Source organism: Siphateles boraxobius, unplaced genomic scaffold (genome assembly GCF_051911475.1).
Source record: "Siphateles boraxobius isolate OS27281-9 unplaced genomic scaffold, OSU_SipBor_1 76, whole genome shotgun sequence".
In the NCBI taxonomy this organism is placed as follows: Eukaryota; Metazoa; Chordata; class Actinopteri; order Cypriniformes; family Leuciscidae; genus Siphateles; species Siphateles boraxobius.
In genome coordinates, this window is record NW_027509204.1 from 1,426,317 (window position 1) to 1,447,500 (window position 21,184).

The 21,184-nt window shown below is 36.4% G+C and overlaps 7 non-coding genes across 7 annotated transcripts; all 7 read left to right on the plus strand.

Moving 5' to 3' along the window:
• Positions 1–3,036: 3,036 nt before the first annotated feature.
• LOC143725066 (5S ribosomal RNA) lies at positions 3,037–3,155 on the plus strand. The gene has a single exon (XR_013197846.1). It is a non-coding gene; the product is annotated as a 5S ribosomal RNA (ribosomal RNA).
• A 170-nt stretch (positions 3,156–3,325) lies between these two features.
• On the plus strand, positions 3,326–3,444 carry LOC143724913 (5S ribosomal RNA). The gene has a single exon (XR_013197703.1). It is a non-coding gene; the product is annotated as a 5S ribosomal RNA (ribosomal RNA).
• A 169-nt stretch (positions 3,445–3,613) lies between these two features.
• LOC143725068 (5S ribosomal RNA) lies at positions 3,614–3,732 on the plus strand. Its single transcript, XR_013197847.1, has one exon. It is a non-coding gene; the product is annotated as a 5S ribosomal RNA (ribosomal RNA).
• A 170-nt stretch (positions 3,733–3,902) lies between these two features.
• Positions 3,903–4,021, plus strand: LOC143724821 (5S ribosomal RNA). The gene has a single exon (XR_013197614.1). It is a non-coding gene; the product is annotated as a 5S ribosomal RNA (ribosomal RNA).
• Positions 4,022–12,166: 8,145 nt separating this feature from the next.
• LOC143725069 (5S ribosomal RNA) lies at positions 12,167–12,285 on the plus strand. The gene has a single exon (XR_013197848.1). It is a non-coding gene; the product is annotated as a 5S ribosomal RNA (ribosomal RNA).
• Positions 12,286–12,461: 176 nt separating this feature from the next.
• Positions 12,462–12,580, plus strand: LOC143725070 (5S ribosomal RNA). The gene has a single exon (XR_013197849.1). It is a non-coding gene; the product is annotated as a 5S ribosomal RNA (ribosomal RNA).
• Positions 12,581–18,238: 5,658 nt separating this feature from the next.
• On the plus strand, positions 18,239–18,357 carry LOC143725394 (5S ribosomal RNA). Its single transcript, XR_013198167.1, has one exon. It is a non-coding gene; the product is annotated as a 5S ribosomal RNA (ribosomal RNA).
• The last annotated feature ends 2,827 nt before the right edge of the window (positions 18,358–21,184 follow it).

Below are 21,184 nucleotides of genomic sequence, written 5' to 3' on the forward strand. Positions count from 1 at the left end.
GAAAAGTGTAGATGACGTGCTAGAGAGCGTAGAGAATGTTCTAAGTAAGGAAGATGGAGACTGGTGTGATAGGGGAATAGAAGAGGCAGAAGTGTTAGAGGCAATAGGGGGGTTAAGGAGCGGAAAAAGTCCGGGAAGTGATGGGATAGGTATAGAGTGGTATAAAGTATATAAGGAAGAGGTAGCACCAATATTAGTAGAAGTATTCAGAGGGATAGAAAGAACAGGGATAGTGCAAAATAGGATGGTAGAGGGAGTGGTAGCCTTAGTTTATAAGAAAGGGAATATGTTAGATATAGGGAATTACAGACCAATCAGTTTGCTAAATGTTGACTACAAGATATTAACTAAGGTTTTGGCTAACAGAGTGAAAAGAGTGATTGGAGATATAGTGCAACCAACACAGAGTTATAGCATACCAGGCAGGGATATAGCGGACACGATAGCGACAGTAAGAGATGTGATAGAGTATTTGAAACGAGATAGGAAAGGAGGAATAGTAATAGGGATAGATTGGAACAGAGCATTTGATAGGGTAGAACATGAATACCTATTCAGAGTATTAGAAAAGTTTGGATTTGGGGTAAAAATGGTGGGATGGGTGAGGAAACTATATGAGAGGGCAAAGAGCTGTGTAAAGATAAATGGAGTGTTAACAGATAAGTTTGAGGTGGGGAGGTCCGTGAGACAGGGATGTCCCCTGTCTGCATTACTGTATGCCATCTCAGTAGAGCCTCTAGCCACATTAATTAAGAGAGATGAAAGGATAGTTGGGATTGATTTGCCGTATGGAGGAAAATGTATTATAAATCAATATGCGGATGACACCACAATCACAGTGAGGGAAGGAGATAGTTTAAAAAGAGTTCTAGAGATAGTAGAGAAGTATGGGAAGGCATCAGGGGCAAAAATAAATAGGGAGAAATCAGAGTTAATGTACATAGGAGAGGTTGGGAGAGTAGAGGTAGGGGTAAAAGTAGAGGAAAAATATATGAAAGTATTGGGAGTATATTTAGGGGTAGAAAGCAAAGAGGCAAGAGATGTAACTTGGACCGGGGTGATTAACAAAATAAGAACAGTATGCGCAGCATGGAAAGGGAGGAAATTAAAATTAAATGGGAAAGTAATTGTAGAAAATGATCTGTTGTTATCAGTATGTGTATATGTAATGAGTGTAATTGAAATGCCAGGGTGGGTGATGAATGAGTTGAATAAAATTGTGTGTGATTTTATATGGGAGGGAAAAGGGGTGAAAATAGCACAGAAAACATTGGTGGGAAAGAGATGGGAAGGAGGATTAAACTTGATGGACCTAGAAATAAAAAGAAATGCAATCAGAATAAAAACGGTGATAAAATATATGACAGGTAGATGAGATTACGGGTGGAAGGAATTCTTAAGAAAATATATTGATGATGTAGGAGGAATAGGAGAAAATGGTTGGTACATGGGCTATGACAGGGCAATCTATGACAGGAGGAATACCAGAAATATATAGGGAGGTATTAGAGGCATGGAGGCAGTTTCTACCTAAGATAGAGTATGAGTGTGAAGATATACATATGATTAAAAATCTACCCCTGTTTCTAAATGAAAAGTTTAAACATAAAAATAAAACGTTATATGAACCTAGATTTATAGAAGGAGGCATAAAACAGGTAAAAGACATTATATATGAAGTCATTCCAGGATTCCTCAGAAGCAACTGCATTTATGACTCTGTGTGTGATTTGGAAGGAATGGAGAACAGAGAGAAAGTGAACAAAATATATGAAAAGATTAAATCAAGTATACCCACACAATGGACAAATATGATTGAAAATGAATGTATATCCAAAAGAGAACAATGTATGCCAGAGATGTATATACTGTAGATGATGATGAAAAGAAATATCAAATCAAAACCTTGAGTGTTAAAAATGTATATAGGAGGCTAATTGCTGATGTCAGAAAAGAGCCAACAGCAGAGAAAGTGTGGAAATGGGGATATTTGATAATTTGGAAGTGGAAAAAATATGGTCGAATCTAAATGTAAAATATAACAGTATAAAGTGTGAAAATAATGATTTTTTGATAAGACATAACAGAATCTACACAAATGTGGTGTTAAATAAAATTAACAATGAGGTAAATGTGATGTGTGACGTGTGTAATAATGGCCATGAGAGTTTTTTACATTATTTTTTGAGATGTGAGGCGTTGGTTGATTTTTTTGACTATCTTAGAAAATTGTTATTAGAAAACTGGGGTGTGGAAGTCGAATCAGAAGAGGAATGGGATAAAATGTTTTTGTTTGGGATCTTAGAGAAAAAGAAAATGGACAATTGCCTAATCAATTTTGTTTTAAGTCATGCCAGACTGGCAGTAGTTCTGAGAAGAAACTACGCACATTTTGATGGGAGGAAGGTTAAAATTAAAGATTTATTTAAATCAATAACAAAAAGAGATGTTGAGTTGATTTGTAAATATGGTGAGAAAGAGGTGAAAGAGTTTTTTTGTAAATACAAGCAAGCTAATATATCAAGAGCCAGGGGAAGACATATGTTTCAACTGGTAAAAATGAAAAGTATTTGGTTGAGATTTGTTGTTGCAAACTGTGTAAATAGCAACATAATAGTGTGAATTTTTATTTTTTCCTTTCCATTTTTTTTGTTCATGGGATATATAAAAGAAATGAGATGTGTGTATATAAATCTGATGAAATAATGTAATTGAGAAATATGTGAATTGTAAGGAAAAAAAAAAAGATTAAAAAAAAAAAAGGTCACGCCCGATCTCGCCTGATCTCGGAAGCTAAGCAGGGTCGGGCCTGGTTAGTACTTGGATGGGAGACCGCCTGGGAATACCAGGTGCTGTAAGCTTTTTTGACAAAAAAAAAAAAAAAAAAAGAGTCCCTGAGCTTCTTCAGAAAGCCTTTAAAAGTCTCTGAGATTCTTCAGAGAGCATGAAAGAGTTTGAGTTTTTTCAAAAGTTCTTCTTAGTTTTCTTCATTAATGGTCTAACCTTTTAAATAGCCGAATTTTGGCAGCAGTTTTCGCTTACGGCCATACCACCTTGGTCACGCCCGATCTCGTCTGATCTCGGAAGCTAAGCAGGGTCGGGCCTGGTTAGTACTTGGATGGGAGACCGCCTGGGAATACCAGGTGCTGTAAGCTTTTTTGATTAAAAAAAAAAAAAGAGTCCCTAAGCTTCTTCAGAAAGCCTTTTAAAGTCTCTGAGATTCTTCAGAGAGCATGAAAGAGTTTGAGTTTTTTCAAAAGTTCTTCTTAGTTTTCTTCATTAATGGTCTAACCTTTTAAATAGCCCAATTTTGGCAGCAGTTTTCGCTTACGGCCATACCACCTTGGTCGCGCCCGATCTCGTCTGATCTCGGAAGCTAAGCAGGGTCGGGCCTGGTTAGTACTTGGATGGGAGACCGCCTGGGAATACCAGGTGCTGTAAGCTTTTTTGATTTAAACAAAAAAAGAGTCCCTGAGCTTCTTCAGAAAGCCTTTTAAAGTCTCTGAGATTCTTCAGAGAGCATGAAAGAGTTTGAGTTTTTTCAAAAGTTCTTCTTAGTTTTCTTCATTAATGGTCTAACCTTTCAAATAGCCCAATTTTGGCAGCAGTTTTCGCTTACGGCCATACCACCTTGGTCACGCCCGATCTCGTCTGATCTCGGAAGCTAAGCAGGGTCGGGCCTGGTTAGTACTTGGATGGGAGACCGCCTGGGAATACCAGGTGCTGTAAGCTTTTTTGATTTAAAAAAAAAAAAGAGTCCCTGAGCTTCTTCAGAAAGCCTTTTAAAGTCTCTGAGATTCTTCAGAGAGCATGAAAGAGTTTGAGTTTTTTCAAAAGTTCTTCTTAGTTTTCTTCATTAATGGTCTAACCTTTTAAATAGCCCAATTTTGGCAGCAGTTTTCGCTTACGGCCATACCACCTTGGTCACGCCCAATCTCGTCTGATCTCGGAAGCTAAGCAGGGTCGGGCCTGGTTAGTACTTGGATGGGAGACCGCCTGGGAATACCAGGTGCTGTAAGCTTTTTTGATAAAAAAAAAAAAAAAGAGTCCCTGAGCTTCTTCAGAAAGCCTTTAAAAGTCTCTGAGATTCTTCAGAGAGCATGAAAGAGTTTGAGTTTTTTCAAAAGTTCTTCTTAGTTTTCTTCATTAATTGGCTAACCTTTTAAATAGCCCAATTTTGGCAGCAGTTTTCGCTTACGGCCATACCACCTTGGTCACGCCCGATCTCGTTAGTGGTACGATCCAGGAAGTGTGCTGGCAGTTGGGAGAGAGAGGCTCTCCCATGTGCTCTCTCTTAGTTATTTTTTGTTTTGTTTATTTGAAGTTCTGTTTACTTGTATGTTATTTTTTTAATCCCCAAGCAGTTTATCTGCTTGGAGGAAATCTTTCTTTTGAATAATGGACAGATTAAATGGTAAAGACCCAGGAACGGCAGGAGGAACACAAACGACGATTGACCAAGATGCAATGGACAAAGGATTGAGAGAGTTTAACGGATTAAACAAGGAGGCTTTTGGGCAGAAAAGTGCTAAGAAGAGAATGGAATATCTGAAAGAGGCAACCGTGGTGATGGATATAATGAACAAAAAAGGAATAAAGGCAGAGGATATCATCAGAGAAGTGACAAGGAATATAGGCAATGGTAAACTACTGGCAGTGAGACCAAAGAATTCTTTGGAATATGAACTTACTTTGACGTGTGCGGATGACTGTGATGATCTGATGGACGGTGTGGAAATTAAAGGACAACTCTGTGTAGTAAGGAGGTTGGAGTTAAAGGAATGTGTGGTTTCTTTTATTCACCTGCCTGCTTATGTGGAGGATGAAACAATCGAGGACAAGTTAAAGCTGTGGGGAGTTACTCCCATAACACAAATAAAGAGGAGATTATACCCCGGAACGGACTTCGCAGACGGCACAAGGTATGTCAAAATAAGATTTCCAAAGGAGGTAACATCACTGCCATATAGTGCCAAATTTGAAACATCGGAGGGAGAAAGGTATTTCAGGGTAATACATGATGGACAGATTAAACTCTGCCGAATGTGTATGCAACCTGGGCATGTTTTTAAAGACTGTCCTAATTTTAAATGTTATGAATGTGCTGAGCAGGGCCATTTCGCAAAAGATTGTAAAGCGGAAAAGTGCTTGGACTGTAACAAAGTTTATATGAAATGTGACTGTGAAACAGAAAGTGAAGAAGATCAACCCTCTGAAGGGACTAAAAGAGGAAATGCGGGTCCTCATAGTCCTCAGAGTGAAGTGGAACAGAACATGAGGAAAGAACAGGATGGGTTGAATTCAAAAGACTTTAATAAGGAGTCTGGACAAAAAAATGAGATGGTGAAAGAAGCAGAGGATGGAAGTAAGGAGTCAGAAGAAATGTCATGGTGTGATGAAAACATAGTTGAAATGGAGGAAGAAGATGAGACTACCACAAGGGACAGAGACAATGGTAATAAAGACAATGTTAATATGAAAAAGAGGGGAAAGATAGGCGGGCATGTTTTAAAGTATAAAGCAATACCTAATCTGAAGCTTGTGTTGAGAAAACAAAAGTTAAGGAGACAAATTTTAAGGAAAAAAAAAGGTGATTAAGTGGTATAGATGTTTAAATTGTTTGAATATGTACTAGATTTATTTGTTGGTTTGCAGATTATGTAGAAATGTAAATAATTTAATATGTACATGTATACAGTTGCTGAGGAAATTATTTGAGTCTCTGAAAATGGAAAAGGGCTTGTATCTGCTGCATGTTGTTTGTACTTTTAATTGAATGAAAAAAAAGAAAAAAATGATATGGGAATTTGAAAATAGGAAATATGACAATTGCTTTTTTGTTTGTTTAGTGAGGTTGTGTATTTTTGGGAAAAATATATGTTTTTTCTGAAAGTAAAATTTAAAAATGAATGTTAAGGGAATGATAAAGGAAGACGTAAATGTAAAATGAAATTAGCTTGTATATAACGCTTTAGTTTGTAAAGATGTTAATTGCATGTTTTCTACATAGAAAATTAAATGTACAAAAAATGTACTTGTTTTAATGTAAAACTTCTGGTTTTAATAAAAAAATTTAAAAAAAAGTCACGCCCGATCTCGTCTGATCTCGGAAGCTAAGCAGGGTCGGGCCTGGTTAGTACTTGGATGGGAGACCGCCTGGGAATACCAGGTGCTGTAAGCTTTTTAGATTTAAACAAAAAAAGAGTCCCTGAGCTTCTTCAGAAAACCTTTAAAAGTCTCTGAGATTCTTCAGAGAGCATGAAAGAGTTTGAGTTTTTTCAAAAGTTCTTCTTAGTTTTCTTCATTAATGGTCTAACCTTTTAAATAGCCCAATTTTGGCAGCAGTTTTCGCTTACGGCCATACCACCTTGAGGGCGCCCTAGTGGAAGCAGGAAGTGGTACAGCTAGCAGAGTGAGAGCAAACAAAGAGAACTGTGAGTTTGAGAACTATAAACTGAAGCCGTGATTTGATTATAACCTTTTCAAAAAAGGGGAACTTGTGTGCAGTGGAGCTATTTACTCCCCAAACAGCGCTTGCTGTTTGGGGATAAATACTTTAAGTACGGAGATGGTGACAGCGCTGGATGACAAAATGGAGGTGGGAAGAGGCCTGCAAAGAAAGAGCTTGAGAGAAAAAAAATGAAGAACTGGATCAAAGAGGAAGGAATTATGAAAAGAAGCTCACAGTGCTAGTGGAAATAGAAGGAGAAGAAAGAATAACAATGATGGAGTTGTTGAAGAAAGTGAGAGAAGAATGCGGAGTGGTGATTGGGTGTAGATACAAAACACCAAAAGAATACGAGTTGACAATGGAAGAGGAAAAAGGAAAGGAAAAGTTACTTGACGGATTGAGGATAAAGAAAAGTAGAGTGATGGCGAAAGAGGTGGACTGTTTGGAGATGGTGGTCTCGTTCCTGGGTCTGCCAACATACATTCAGGATGAGGAGATTCTGAGTAAGCTTTCGGAATGGGGAGTCAAAGCAGTCTCAAGAGTGAAGAGGAGAATGTGGCCGGGAACTGAAATCGCCGACGGGACAAGGTTTTTAAAAGTAAAGTTCAATGAGGAGGTAAAGTCACTGCCGTATTCCACAAAGTTTGAGACATTAGGAGGGGTGGAGCATTTTAGGGTAATACACGACAGGCAGGTTAAAGTCTGCCGTTTGTGTATTCAGCCAGGGCATATTGTCAGAGACTGCCCTGGCTTCAGATGTTACAAATGCGACAAGCAGGGACATTACGCAAGAGAGTGCAAGGAGGTGAATTGCAGTATGTGTAATATGCGACCTGGGCTGTGTGTGTGTGAAACGCCGGCGGAGATGGATGAGGAGTCAGATCTGTACGAGGTGGACGAGGAGGTGGAGAGCGAAGGAGAGGAAGGTGCAGCGATTGGAGAAGAAGAGAGAACAGGCTCATGGAGTGGAAAAGGGAAAATTGGGGAGTGGAGAGCGACCGAGAGCGTGAGCAGTCAAGAGGAGGAGGCTCCAGGGCAGAGGCGGAGAGAGAGAGAGAGAAAAAAGAAAGAGAGGGAAGAGGTACCTGGTAAGGAGATGGCAACGAATGACGTGGAGTGTGAAGATGGAGAAGGGGAGACAGCAAAAGGCGAAGGCGAGAGCCAGGAGGGTGATAAAACGAAAAGGCAAGGAGAAAAACCGCGGACGGAAGGAGGTGGAGGAAAGAATGAGGTGCCAGAGAGTCTTGCTAAAGCCGATGAGGAGGAAATGGACACAAGTGAAGGGCAAAGAGTGCAGAAGAAAAGAAAGAAGAAAGAAAGGGTGGAGCAAAATGCAGAAAGTAAGTGCTTGGATGGATCAAAATGAGTGTTAATGTTTTAAAAGCCATATTTTTTGCTATGTGGGGAATTATGAACATTGCTTGTCTGAACAGCAATGGACTACGAGATGGAAATAAGTTGGAGAGTGTGAAGAGAGTACTTAAAGGTGATATACTCTGTCTACAAGAGACACACTGGTCTGATGACATAATGGAAAAGATAAAAAAGAGATGGCAAGGTGATGTTTTTGTCAATCATGGTAATGCAAAAGCATGTGGTGTGGCAACCCTGATAAAAGAAGGGAGGGTTAATAGTGCGAAGGGAGTATATAAGGATGGTAATGGGAGAATTTTAGTGACTGAATTTGTGTTTCAAAATGAGCTCTTCAGGCTGATAAATATATATGCGCCAAATACAGAAAATGAAAGAAAAGAACTATTCAAAGAAATTAAGCCGTTGTGCAAAGGAAATTGTATAGTTGTTGGGGACTTTAATGTATGGTGCACAAGACTGGACGCTTCATGCAGCGCAAACTTTAAGTCTGATGTTTCCAGAAAATTTTTAACGGAGTGGATGAATAATGAGGACATGGTTGATGTTTGGAGGGAAGAGAATCCCTACAAAAAAGAATTCTCCAGAAGACAAATGGTGATGGGGGTTTTGAAGCAAAGCCGTATAGATTTTTGTTTAACCAAAAGGGAAATGTTAAAATATGTTAAAAATGTTAAATATAAATTTGTAGGGTTGAGTGACCATGCTATGATGATGGTAAAGATGGGTGTAATCAGGGAAGAGAGGGGAGGGGGAATCTGGTGTTTGAATGCTGACTTGCTAAAAGAAGAGGCGTATAAAGAAAACATTCGAAAATGCATAAATTATGAAATGCAAAACTCATTATTTGAAGAAGACATATGTGAGTGGTGGGAAAAAATGAAAGAGAAAATAAAAAAAAGGAGTATTAGATATGCAAAACAAAGGGATTTTATGAGAAGGAGTAAAGTTGAGGCAATGAAAAATGAACTGGAGAGGGAAGCAGAAAAAATAGAAAGAAATCCAGAGCAAGATAAAGAGAGGTTTGTGCGGATAAAAGCAGAGATAGAAGAATATGAAAATGAGAAAAGTAAGGGTGCAATGATAAGGAGTAGAGCGCAGTATGCGTTAGAGGGAGAAAGAAGCACAAAGTTCTTTTTGAACTTAGAAAAGAAAAAACAGAGGAAAAAGCATATAACAGAACTGGAAAACGAAAAAGGTGACAAGATTACTGATTATGTGGAGATAATAAGTGAAGTAGAACAGTTTTACAGGGGACTATTTAAGAAACAAGGGGTAAAACAGGAATGTGTAGAGGAAGTTTTAAATACTGTGAGTGTGAGGCTAAGTGAAGGGGAAAAAAATGAATGTGAAAGAGATATAGGCATCGAAGAAATAAAAGAAGCTATAAAACAGACAAAAATAAATAAAAGCCCAGGCTCGGATGGATTAACGCATGAATTTTATAAGGCCTTTATAGAGAATGTAGCTCCAATACTGTGGAAGGTTTATAGAAGTATGGAAGAGGGAAGGCAAATGCCGGAGTCTATGGGGCTAGGAGTAATCACAATATTATATAAAAATAAAGGGAGTCCAATGAAGCTAGAAAATTATAGACCGTTAACTCTCTTAAATACTGATTATAAAATTCTGACAAAAGTATTGGCAAATAGGATAAAAGAGGTTGTTGGGACATTAGTATCACCAAGCCAAGCTTATAGTATAAAGGGAAGAGACATCACAGACACAATTTGCACAATTAGGGATGTAGTAGAAGGGATGGGGAAAGATCGAAAAGGGGGATTGATTTTATCGATAGACTTAAATAAAGCTTTTGACAGGGTGGAACATAGCTTTATAGAACAGGCAATGGCGAAATTTGGTTTTGGGGATAGGATGCAAAAGTGGATAAAATTAATATATGAGAATGCTAAAAGTTGTGTAAAAGTTAATGGGATATTAACTGACCCCTTTCCGTTAGAGAGGTCAGTTAGGCAAGGCTGTCTGCTGTCAGCATTATTGTACTCAATAACAGCCGAGCCGCTGGCGATACTTATCAAAAAAGATGAAGAGATAAAAGGTATCCAAATACCAAATGGGGGATTGAGTGTAATACATCAATATGCAGATGACACTACGTTTACGGTTAGGGACATAGAGAGCATAAACAAAATAAGGAAACAGATAGAAAAATATGGGAAAGCGTCAGGTGCAAAAATAAATGTGGAAAAATCAGAGATAATGAGTATAGGAGGAGTGATGGTTGAAGGGGCAGATGTTCCATTTAAAATAACGAAAGACTTTATAAAAATTTTAGGGGTAAATATAGGAGAGGATGTAAAAGAGGCAAGAGATGCAACATGGTCGGGAGTGATAAATAAAATCAAACAAGTATTACAGTTTTGGAGACTAAGAGAATTAAGGCTAAGAGGCAAGGTGGTAGTGGTTAATTCTTTATTGTTAACTAAATGTAATTATGTGATGGGAGCAATTGATTTACCTGACTGGGCGTTAAATGGAATAAAAGAGGCTGTGAATACTTTTGTGTGGGGTGGGAAAGGAGTGAAAATATCATCAAAAACATTAATTGCAGATTACAGCGAGGGGGGTTTGAGGTTGATAGATTTAAATGTAAAAAGGAATGCAATAAGAGTTAAAACAATAAAAAAGTATTTATGTGGCAAAATTGAATATGGATGGAAGGGGTATATGAGAAAATATTTAAATGAAGGTGGAGGTTGTGGTGAAGAAGGGTTGTTCATGGTGTTAAAAAAGCCAATGATAGAAAAGCTGCCTTTATTTTATCAAGAAGTGTTTATTGCATGGGCTGAGTTTGTGGTGAATGTAAACTATGAATGTGAAAACATAAACCAAGTACACAATCAGCCAATATTCCTGAACCCAAGAATAAGGAGGGGAGGGAAAATGCTCTACAACAGGCTATTCATGAGAGCGGGGGTAAGGAAAGTAAAAGACTTGGCATACGAATATGTGAAAGGTTTTTTACCGAATAGGGCAATATATGATTGTGTGGTGGGGTGGGATGATGAAATTGAGAAAGCAAAAGTGGATGGTGAATGTGAAAACATTAAAAAAAGCCTGCCTGAAAAGTGGGTAGAAGGGATTGAAAGAGAAACTGCCAAAGTGGGATATTGGGGAATGCCTGAAATGTATATTGTGGAAAATGAGGAAAAAAAGTTTTTGCGGGAAATAAATGTGAAAACGATATACAAAATAATGGTGAAAAAGGAAATCAAAATGCCTGCATCAGAGGCGGTATGGCCTAGAGTTTTTCCTGGCTTGAAAGAAAAGACAATATGGAGAAACTTAAATGTAAAATATAACGGATTGGACTGTGAGAACTTGGACTTCAAACTGAGACACAATAGAATATACACAAAGGTGGTTATTCATCAAATAAACAAAAATGTGAGTAGAGAGTGTGACATGTGCGAGACAGAGCCAGAAACTCTGATGCATATTTTCTTTGAGTGCAAGGAGCTTGAGGAGTTCCATGCAAAAATGAAAAAACTGATAAAAGATGGAATGGGAAAAGAGGTAGAAGGGAGTGGAAAAAACTGTTTTTATTTGGTGAAAATACAAATTATAAGGATAAGAAGGTGAATTTATGGAATTTAATTTTGAGTAATGCAAGGTATGCAATATGGCTGAGGAGGAATATGGCATACTTTGAAAGAAAGAAAGTGGATGTGATTGATGTTTTCAAGAGTGTTGTTAGAAAGAATGTGTTTACAATGTGGAAATACCTAAGCAATGATGAATTTGAAAGAGCATTTGTAGAAGAAAGTGGATTTATAAGTACAAAAGAAGGGTTAAGTTTAAAATTCTGAGAAGAAATGTGGCTAAGTGGGTTAATTAATTAAATTTTTTTATTTATTTATTTATTTTTTTTATTTTTTTATTTTTATCTTTGGTGTTTTTTTTTGGAGTGATGTAATATGGCTTAAATTCAAAGTATATGCTGTAAATGCTAAAAGGATCTAATATGAAATAAGTTTGAGAATATTAGGTATGAAATATGAGTTATGTAAATATTAATTTTGTACTTCTTGATAATAAAAAAAAAAAAAAAAAAAAAAAAAAAAGTCACGTCTGATCTCGGAAGCTAAGCAGGGTCGGGCCTGGTTAGTACTTGGATGGGAGACCGCCTGGGAATACCAGGTGCTGTAAGCTTTTTTGATTTAAAAAAAAAAAAAGAGTCCCTGAGCTTCTTCAGAAAGCCTTTAAAAGTCTCTGAGATTCTTCAGAGAGCATGAAAGAGTTTGAGTTTTTTCAAAAGTTCTTCTTAGTTTTCTTCATTAATGGTCTAACCTTTTAAATAGCCCAATTTTGGCAGCAGTTTTCGCTTACGGCCATACCACCTTGGTCACGCCCGATCTCGTCTGATCTCGGAAGCTAAGCAGGGTCGGGCCTGGTTAGTACTTGGATGGGAGACCGCCTGGGAATACCAGGTGCTGTAAGCTTTTTTGATTTAAAAAAAAAAAAAAAAAAGAGTCCCTGAGCTTCTTCAGAAATCCTTTAAAAGTCTCTGAGATTCTTCAGAGAGCATGAAAGAGTTTGAGTTTTTTCAAAAGTTCTTCTTAGTTTTCTTCATTAATGGTCTAATCTTTTAAATAGCCCAATTTTGGCAGCAGTTTTCGCTTACGGCCATACCACCTTGGTCACGCCCGATCTCGTCTGATCTCGGAAGCTAAGCAGGGTCGGGCCTGGTTAGTACTTGGATGGGAGACCGCCTGGGAATACCAGGTGCTGTAAGCTTTTTTTGATTTAAAAAAAAAAAAAAGAGTCCCTGAGCTTCTTCAGAAAGCCTTTTAAAGTCTCTGAGATTCTTCAGAGAGCATGAAAGAGTTTGAGTTTTTTCAAAAGTTCATCTTAGTTTTCTTCATTAATGGTCTAACCTTTTAAATAGCCCAATTTTGGCAGCAGTTTTCGCTTACGGCCATACCACCTTGGTCACGCCCGATTGGTACGTTCCAGGAAGTGTTTGGTCTCAGTGGGGTGGAAGAGGTTCACCCAAAAGTTTTGTGTTTTGTTTTGCGGTTTTGTGTATGTTAAATAAGTGTTTTTGTTTAAGTTTTTCGTATTAGTTTTTGTATTTGTCCTCCCAACAGCTTAGCTGATTGGGAGGGATTGAGTTTTTTTTTTTGGAGAAATGGACGGACAAACGGCTATGGATAAGGACTTGGCACGAGAAACACGTCGGAGAAAGGAAAATGGACTGGACAAAGGACAACGAGAAAAGGATTACCCTGAAAAGAGAAACAGAAGAAACTAAACGAAGGACGCAACGATTGTGATTGATTTGATGGAGGTACAGGACGGGAAGGCGGAGGATATTATAAAAGCATTGACGGAGAAGGTGGATGTGACGAATATACTAGCGATAAGACCAAAAATGATGAAGGAATATGAAATTACATTTGAGAAAGAGGAAGATATTGAGAAGCTGGATGATGGACTGATAATAAAAGGAAAGATGTGTGAAATTAAAAAATTGAATAATAAGGACTTGGTTGTCTCTTTCATGCATCTGCCTGCTTATCTGGAGGATGACGTAATCCTGCAAAAGCTGGAAGGATGGGGGGTAACTCCCATTTCACAGATTAAAAGAAGATTGTACACAGGCACCAGCATAGAGGATGGAACCAGGTACATGAGAGTACGCTTCCCGAAAGAAGTGCATTCTTTGCCCTACAGCATGAAAGTGGAAACGGAAGAGGGTCCTCAGTATTTCAGAGTGATACATAGCCAGCAGATGAGAACCTGCAGGTTGTGTATGAGCACTGAACATATGATGAAGGACTGTCCGGAATTCAAATGCTTTAAATGCGAGGAAAAGGGCCACTTCGCGAGGGACTGCAAAGCGGAGAGGTGCCTGGGCTGCAAGCTTGTGTTGAGCAGGTGTGAGTGCGACGACGGAGACCAACAACAGGAGGAAGAACTGATGAGCGGGCAGATGCATGAGGCAGACAGAGAAGAGAAGCAACGCGAGGGCATGGAAGGAACGCCAAGAGAGGCGATTGTAAGCGCGGATGTTGAGGGCATAATGGAACGGAGTGGACTAACGATAGACAATGAGGAAACGGAGGAACGAATGGAAGTAACTGGGACTTTGCAAACTGAACTGGAAAAGATAGAGGAGCAAGATCAAGTCACGGAGAAAGAAAAAAGGGACAAAGGAAGTGAAAACATGGACGACGGTGGTACAAAGGGAATAACAAGTAAAAGAAGAAGGACAAGTAAGGTAATTCCAAATTTAGATAAAGCAAGGAAAAAGTTTATTTTGAAAAAAGTGATGAGAAACAGGACTGTGGAGAAAATGTAAAGGAAGGAGAGGAAATGAACTGAAAGAATGAGGATTTTTAATTTTTTTATCTTTTATTTTATTGTGCTGAGTATTGTGACTTTTAATGCAAGAGGGTTAATGAACTGTGTGAAATTTGAAAAAGTGAAGGAAATGTGCAAAGAAGAGGATATAATTTTATTGCAAGAGACAAACTGGAAAGATAATGCAATGGAGGATTTTAAAAGAAAATGGGAAGGGGAATTATTTTTTAATAATAAAGAAGGGAAAGGAGGTGGAGTGGCAGTGTTAATAAGAAAAGACAGAGGTATTAAGGCAAATTTGATATATAAGGACATAAAAGGGAAATGCATGGCTGTAGAAATTAAGATAGAAGAAGAAGATTTTATTTTGATAAACGTACATGCTCCAAATGACCAAATGGAAAAGAAAATGTATTTTAATGATATATCTAGAGTAATGAAAGAATGGAAGAAGGTAATAATTGGGGGAGATTTTAACACTGTTTTTAGTAAAATGGACATGGTGAATGGAATGATTTTTAAGTCGGATGTGGGTAGAAAAGAGTTAAAGTTATTGATGGGAGGAAAAAATATGATGGACGTGTGGAGGGAGAGGAATGAAAAAAAGAAGGAATTTACAAGAAGGCAGCTGGTGGGGAATTTTATGTGTCAAACCAGAATAGATTACTTTTTAAACACCAGGAATTTAGAACATTTTATTGATGGGATTTTTTATAAAGAAACCACTTTAAGTGATCACAAAATGGTATTAATGAGACTAGATTTTAAAAGAGAAAGGAAGGGACCAGGGGTTTGGATTTTAAACACTGATGTCTTATAGGAAGAGCATTTTAAAAAAGGGATAGAAAACATTTTAGATGAAGGAAAAAAAGACTTGATGTACATAGAAGATAAAAGACAATGGTGGGAAAACATGAAATATGAAATTAAGAAATACACAATAAACTACTGTAAGTTGTTACAAAAGGTGAAAAGAACAGAGGAGGAAGAAATAAGAGAAACGCTAAGAAAAGAGTTAAACAAAAATGAAGTAAACGTGCAAAGAGTACTTGAAGTGGAGGACAAATTGAAGAAAATAGAAGAGAAGAAATACAAGGGGGCGATGTTAAGAAGTAAAGCAAAATGTACGGTGCAAGGGGAGAAATGTAACAAATTCTTTTTTAATCTTGAGAAAAGCAAGGGGAGGGCAGAAATAATTAAGGAAATTAAGAATAAAGAAGGACAAGCGGTTTTAAACACAGAAGGGATTTATGGATAAATCTCCATATAAATCTATGGAGAAATTTTTAAAAAAGAAAGAGTACACCCAAGAATGGGACTGGGATTAATGAAAATCATTTATAAGAGAAAAGGAGACAAAACGGAATTGAAGAATTATAGGCCTATCACAATGTTAAACACAGATTTAAAAATTTTAGCCAAAGTTTTAGCAAACAGATTAAAAGAGATAATGCCGGATATAATTGAAACTAACCAGGCTTACGGAGTTAAGGGGAGGGACATTGCGGATATCACAAGCAGTATAAGAGATATAGTGGGATATATAAAAGAAAAAGGAAAGAGCGCATATGTAATAAGTATGGACTTTGAGAAGGCTTTTGACAGAGTGGAACGAGGGTTTTTAATGGGAATTTTAAAACAATTTGGGTTTGGAGAGAATTTTATCAAATGGATTTCAGTTTTATACAGTGATATTTTAACAAAAGTAAAATGTAATGGTTTTTTAACGCAACCTTTTAAAGTTTTAAGATCAATCAGACAAGGATGTCCACTGTCCGCACAGTTATATTCTTTGGTGGCAGAACCTTTAGGGCTTTTAATAAATAGAGACAAAGAGATAAAAGGGATACAATTTGAAGGAAGAAAAGAATTAACTCCAATTTTTCAATATGCAGATGATACGACAGTTGTGGTGGAAAATAGGGAAAGCATAAAAGAAGTGATGAGAAAAATAAAATGTTATTGCGAAGGCTCAGGGGCAAAAATAAATGAGGAAAAAACAATATATATGAAGTTTGGAAGGACAGAGAGTTTAACAGATGTTTTTAAATTTAAGGAAGTACAAGAGATGAAGATTTTAGGGGCAATTGTAGCAAAAAATGAGAAGGAAGCTATTGATAATATGTGGGAAGAGACATTGGGAGAAATGGAAAGAAGATTGATTTTTTGGAGAAATAGATTTTTAAGTTTGAAAGGGAAAATTTTAACTGTAAACAGTTTAATGTTATCAAAGATGTGGTATAAATTGCAAGTAATGTCATTACCAAACTGGGCTTTTAAGAGAATAAAAACGATTGTTTTAGAATATTTATGGGATAAAAAGCCTTCAAGGGTAGCGTATTATACGCTCATAGGAAAACCGGAGGAGGGAGGGATGGGACTGGTGGATGTGGAACTGAAAATGAAAAGCATGAGGGTAAAAGTGGTAAAGAAGTACTTGGATGATAATAATAGAGCTGATTGGAAGGAATTGATGGTATTTTATTTAAATAAATGTGGGAATTTTAACCTGGGGGAAAACACTTTATGGATGAAGATAAAAGCTGGGATGATGGAGGGAATTCCACAATTTTATAAAGAGGTTTTAAATGCTTGGAGGCTTTTTTTGACAGAGGTGGATTTTAATCCAGAAGGGAGGGAAATGATTTTAAATCAACCTTTGTTTTTAAATGACAAAATAAAGATAAATGAGCGTGATATCTATTTTAAGAAATGGATGCAAGCAGGCATTGTAAAAGTGAGGGATATTTTATGGGAGTGGAAGGAGGGATTTTTACCACTACAAGTGATAAAGGATGCGATGGAGGAGGAAAAGGAAGACTATAATGTGATCAGTTTAAAAAAACAATATGAAGATGTTAAAAAAGCAATCCCAGGTCAATGGTTAGAGGAGGTCAACAATAATGATGGAAAAGAAAACAAAATGACGGTGTATCTAAAATGTAAAGACAAGAAGGTGGATTTTAATATGGGAACTGTGAAAATGTTTTATGAGTTTTTTAGAAACAGAGTTTTTAAAAAACCAGGGGCTAATGAGGTTTGGTAAAGGAATTTGAATGGAATTGAAGAAAAAGATGTCTGGAAAAACAGAGCATGGAGTTGGTTAGATGTAGGTTTGGAATGTTTGGATTATTTTATTAGACAAAATGTGATATATACTGAAATGAGATTGTGTATAATGAAAAAAGAAAGTAATGCACAATGTAAAGTATGTAAGAAGGAAGATGAAGGGATTTTACACTTGTTTTTATATTGTGAAAAGCTTAATTTTTTTTTAATGAACTGAAAGATTTTATAAAAGAATTAAGAGGAAAAGAAGTGGTTGGTGAATGGGATACATGTTTTATGTTGGGAATGGCAGAAAAAAATGTAAATAAGAAGCTTGTGAATTTGTGCTTACTACTGGCGAAGAAAGCAATATGGAAAAGAAGGAACATAGCAAAAAACAGAGATGTTGTTTTAGATCTATGGGGGCTTTTTAAACCGATGGTAGATGATTATGTGGAAATATTGTACAATTATTTTAAAATGGAGAGCAAAATGGGGGAATTTTATGGAATTTTTAACAAGGATGTCATGTGTGTTTTTAAACAAAAACACTTTTACTTGCCAAAGTATTGAACAAGATGGAAATGTATAAATATATAATGATGTGTTTTATGTAAAGCAATGATAAAAAATTTAATTAAAAAAAAAAAAAAAAAAAAAAAAGTCACGCCCGATCTCGTCTGATCTCGGAAGCTAAGCAGGGTCGGGCCTGGTTAGTACTTGGATAGGAGACCGCCTGGGAATACCAGGTGCTGTAAGCTTTTTTGATTAAAAAAAAAAAAAAAAATAGAGTCCCTGAGCTTCTTCAGAAAGCCTTTAAAAGTCTCTGAGATTCTTCAGAGAGCATGAAAGAGTTTGAGTTTTTTCAAAAGTTCTTCTTAGTTTAAAAAAAAGACTCACTGAGCTTCTTCAGAAAGCCTTTAAAAGTCTCTGAGATTCTTCAGAGAGCATGAAAGAGTTTGAGTTTTTTCAAAAGTTCTTCTTAGTTTTCTTCATTAATGGTCTAACCTTTTAAATTGCCCAATTTTGGCAGCAGTTTTCGCTTACGGCCATACCACCTTGGTCACGCCCGATCTCGTCTGATTTCGGAAGCTAAGCAGGGTCGGGCCTGGTTAGTACTTGGATGGGAGACCGCCTGGGAATACCAGGTGCTGTAAGCTTTTTTGATTTAAACAAAAAAAGAGTCCCTGAGCTTCTTCAGAAACCCTTTAACTCTCTGGGGTCGAGAAACGCGCCGGCGCGTTTTGCTGTTTTTTTTCCACATAGCAGCAACATAGACTTAAAATACTCCGTCATTTTTGGTCATATAAATAAAATCAACACATGATTATAAACTATAGAGGGTCTTCTTTTTTTGTGTACACTCACATTAACATCAAAACCGTGTGCTTTTGTAAAATGAAGAAAATAAACAGGGTGTGTTTTCTGCCTCTCTGTCTCCGTTAAAAAAAATTTCTGGTGCACGTCTCTAAACTTAAACAAAGCTCAGCGAATACTATTCACACAAGCACGAGCAATATATCTTTATTATCATTTAAGTTTGTACTTTTAAAATATATAATTCAAAACTAAAATAAATATTCTCTGTTTATGTAATCTATTAAAAAAGAGAGAGGTGTCAGCCGATCTCATTATCGTTCTCTTAGCTCATTATTCTGCTAATCTGACACGCCCACGGAGAGCGCGCGGTATTCAGACGCAAATGATCTGAAGCAACACATGCAAAGTGTCAACGCCCCTCATAAACGCGATGACACAACAAATGTAATCATCAGATTAATGTACCCTATTTCTTCTTGCGAGGCTGTGTGAGGAATAATCCTGGGACATTTACCTCAGAACATGTACTGTTTTTTTTTCATTTCGAGGAGCAACGGATCCATCTGATAAGTAAGTTTTTTTTTTATTATTGTTCTAATCGCGATATCATAGTGTATGTAAACCGCAAAAAGACTGTTTAAATATGAATCGCGTCTGTGTGTGAATGAATGAACTGAACAGTTTTTACCAAACCCTATTGCTATACTGAGATGAGTGAAAATCGACTGAAATATGTTGAAATAACGTTAAAATGTCTTTGTATTAGCAACGTATTAAACTGCAAATTAATATGTATGCCCTAATATAGGCTCATAAAAACAAAAAACGACATGCCTATGTTACAGACGAAATATGAAAGACAACATTTCGTCGACTAGTTTTGGATAGATTATTAACTGTTTACTGTAAACTAGACTACTGCCACATTGAATAAGCTTTTGTTCACCAATTTCTGCTCAAATGTTATATATTAGGCTATATTTGTTTTGTCAAAAATAAAGTCATCAACTAGGATGCTATTATAGTCTTTGTTCCAATGTAGGCTTTATTCAAACTAATGAATCCTTAACTTTGAAATATGTATGATAAAATGTATACTTTAGTTTTTACAAAGAAATATGAAATATCCATCTGAGAAGTACGTTTTTTTATTAGTGTTCTAATTGCGATATCATAGTGTATGTAAACTGCAAAAAGACTGTTTAAATATGAATCGCGTCTGTATGTGAATGAATGAACTGAACAGTTTTTACCAAACCCTATTGCTATACTGAGATGAGTGAAAATCGACTGAAATATGTTGAAATAACGTTAAAATGTCTTTGTATTAGCAACGTATTAAACTGCAAATTAATATTTATATGCCCTAATATAGCCTATCATAAAAACAACAAACGATATGCCTATGTTACAGAAGAAATATGAAAGACAACATTTCGTTGACTAGTTTTTGGATAGATTATTAACTGTTTACTGTAGCCTAAACTATAGACTACTGCCACATTGAATAAGCTTTTGTTCACCAATTTCTGCTCAAATGTTAAATACATTAGGCTATGTTTGTTTTGTCAAAAATAAAGTCATCAACTAGGATGCTCTTATAGTGTTTGTTCCAATGTAGGCTTTATTCAAACTAATGAATCCTTAACTTTGAAATATGTATGATAAAATGTATACTTTAGTTTTTACAAAGAAATATTACACTTGAAATATTGTTATTTTAATTGTTGCTGTAATTGAAACCTTTTTAATAAAATAGCAAATAATATATTTACAAGGTAGATGTAAACAAAATCTTAAAAGGTCAATGTAAGCCTTCTCTTCAAATTATTTGTATTGTGTTTTATTAGTGACAAATTTGGGGAGAGGATACATATCCAAAACTTTCTGAAAATACAGTATGAGAATTAACTACACAATTACTAGAAATGTTCACCTTTGATATTATACAATTTGCAAGCAAAAATACAAGTGGAAAAATACTATTTTTTTATAGATGTTTCCAACTGTGAACCAATTTTGTAGTATATATACACATTTCTTTTCTTGTGTCCTTGTATTCTGTCTTGTGGCTCAGTGACACACCTGTGAAAAGCTCATTATGCAGGCTCATTAAGCAGGTCTTTTGTCTTCACAGGTGTGAATCAGACCATTATACATGAGTCACGCCCATTTCGCATATTGCCTTTCCAAACAAAAAGTGTTTTACTAAATTTAAATCAATGTATTGTTTTATGTGAATGATTTGGAAGGATGATTTTCAGATCATTTTGAAGCAAAAATCCTAGGCGAGAACATCCATTAGTCAAAAGTCTTGTGGACACATGTTTAGTATGTGTTTTGTGGCCTTATTTCAGAGACTTTAAGTTTTAGTTTTTTCAATAACCATGCATAAACAATATTCTCTCAAAAATACAAACATGTACATACATCTTGCTAACATATTATGGTAGCCCTGTTTGTGCTATATAGAGTGAATTTACTCCTTTGCCATTAACATGTTTATAAATAACTGAAAAAAGCACAAATGTTAGAGCATGTCAGAACACCTCCAGGACCCCAAAAACACATAGGACCCCAGAGGGTTAAAAGTCTCTGAGATTCTTCAGAGAGCATGAAAGAGTTTGAGTTTTTTCAAAAGTTCTTCTTAGTTTTCTTCATTAATGG